Below are 2485 nucleotides of genomic sequence, written 5' to 3' on the forward strand. Positions count from 1 at the left end.
TGGAATTACAAGACATTTATTGATTTTGTTAAAATAATGGAAACAAAAATTTTTTTTCTTTTCTTCTGGACTACATTGTTAGCCACAAAATGTCAGCTAGCCATACAGTACTGGAGCAGGCTGTGGCAATGGAAAGAATCCATTGTAAAGGTCTCTCTAACCCTGTTGATGTTGCGGCCATATTTTATCTAATAGCTCTGTTAAAGGATCCTTATGGTGTTCGTGTACACGTTCATCATCATGAGTATGAAAGTGTCCTGGATCCTTTAGGAAGGATACTGTACAGATGTGTCCATTTGGACCATAGACAAAAGGTGTAGTCGGCTTGTGGTCTGTAAGGCTGCAGTGATAGATTACAGAAGGGTACCCCTCACCGTAGCTGACCGTTGCAATATAATTGTTTGCTGAAGATTCTGGGGGTGGAGGTACATGGTGGAAGAAGTCTGTGTGGTGAAGATTATGGCTGTGTGGCTTAGAAGCAAGCTTGGCATGATCTCCTGATGGTAGGTCTGTTTTGTCTAATGGTCCTGTGGGATCCTGATGCTGCTCAGTTTTGTGTGGCTCCACTGCTGGAACTGGGTGCCCAGGATAAGGGAAGGGTGCATCCTGTGCCACACAATGGAGTACCCAACCACCTGGAACAAACATGTAAAAAAAAATTAAAATCTATGCAGCTACAAACCATGAAGGTTCAGGGACTCAGCTCTTGGTAAGGAAGTACTGTTTCTTGAACTACTGAAGTGGAAGAAGGTAATTTCTTCAACAGAATAAGCATGTAAATATACAATATTCAATTATCATAATTTTGTTTTCTGTTTCTGGTTTTTATTTTAACAAAGATTCCTTGTTTGCCAAGAAAATTACAAAAACTGAAAACCACAGTTCAATTCAGTTCATAATATTTTTAATAATTTACTTAATTGACATTATTACTTCAAAATTTGATTGGAATCAGCAGTAAAGAAACAAACCTACAGACTATTTATGATTTTGATAAAATTTTCCCAAGTCCATTAACTTTACATGTATGGAAATGATCCACAAGATTGAAATAAATTTTTATTTTCACATAACTCGAAGAGAAAAAAATTAACGATAAATAATGTTTAGTCATTTCAAAGGTAATTAAATTCGCTATAAAATCAAAAATAAATAAATGGGACCAGAACACTAATTGGACTTTGAACCCATCTTTATAAAAATATTATATGGGGGTTCCTATGGAAAAATTAAAAATTACTTCTAGTTTAAAAAAAAAACCCTCATTGGACCAATATTAGAGAAGATACTGCTAACAATTATTTTAGTAGACTTAAAAGCCAAAGGTGTAAAGAAGGAATGTAAGTAGACCAATGATCCCCTAGCCTGTATTAACATGCTAATTTTTTTTCTGGTATGATGATTTCAAAACACGTATTTATTGTTATTATTTAAAGATATAATAAATAATGAATTCAAAAAATAACACAGTGAAATAATGTGCAACGTTTTAATAATATTTCGCGTTCGGTCTCATGAAAACCCATTCTTTTTTTCTCTCTTCCGCAATCAGAAGCTTGGTAAAAAGGAAGTGAAGGAAAAATTAAGAAACAAATTTAGTTCCTTATCTGTCTAGTGAAATTCAAGTTCGTGCATAACGTCTATTGATGTTAATCCAGTTATAATTAAATTTTCAGGGATTGGTAACTAAATAATTATTATGTTTGGCCATTTTTGAAATCGGCTCGTTCGATGAGCCCAAGAAAAAATTGAGATTAGTGTAAAAATAGTCAATCTTAAGCTTTCACAAACGCATGTGCAAAAATATTTTCCTTGACAGCTTTATTTCAAAAACGGCTCACCCCGTAGATTTTGTTCTTACTTTGGCTGAAATAGGTTGAGAATCATTAAATTAACCCGTCCTTCCTGTTCTAGTTGGAGTTCATAAGGATATAAAATCTAAATAAACAAACATTCTATAGTTAATTATAATATTATATAATTTATTGTTAATTATCATAAGTCGACATTTTTTATATTTATGGGTCTTTTTTAATAAACTGGTCAAAAGAGTCGAAATTACATTAATTTTATTGGGTTTTATGAAAAAATATATTTTCCCTAATGTGTATTAATATATACCTGAAAAAAGTGAAATAACAAAGAGATATTTAGCAAACATGTTTCACCGAACTGAAGAGACCAACTCGCGGAGGGTTATTATAACTGATCGCATCTCATTAAGACATAATGTATTTTCAATGTGTTGTTCACCAACTTATCAATTGTTTTTTTCTCCACCATTAAAAAAATAAAAATCAGATGATATTTACATCAGAAAACGGGTTTTTTGGATTAAGTTTGTTTTTTATTGAAATTAAAAAAAGATTTAATAAACTGGATTTGGTGAATGACACAATTCTTCCTTTTTCAAATAAAATAATTTATTTCATATAATCAGTAACAACGTTTCGAGAAAATTTCCCAAAAACGTTCCGAAAAGGAA

General features: G+C 32.0%; 1 long non-coding RNA gene across 1 annotated transcript; it reads right to left on the reverse strand.

The window, feature by feature from the left end:
• Nucleotides 1-2155, reverse strand: LOC136795464 (uncharacterized). Its single transcript, XR_010843082.1, has 2 exons — nt 2122-2155; nt 1-635 (listed from the first exon to the last, which is right to left on the reverse strand). It is a non-coding gene; the product is annotated as an uncharacterized lncRNA (long non-coding RNA).
• Nucleotides 2156-2485: the final 330 nt, after the last annotated feature.

The sequence above is a fragment of the Halyomorpha halys genome, unplaced genomic scaffold (genome assembly GCF_000696795.3).
Source record: "Halyomorpha halys isolate HHAL.00 unplaced genomic scaffold, Hhal_1.1 Scaffold265.1, whole genome shotgun sequence".
Taxonomy (NCBI): Eukaryota; Metazoa; Arthropoda; class Insecta; order Hemiptera; family Pentatomidae; genus Halyomorpha; species Halyomorpha halys.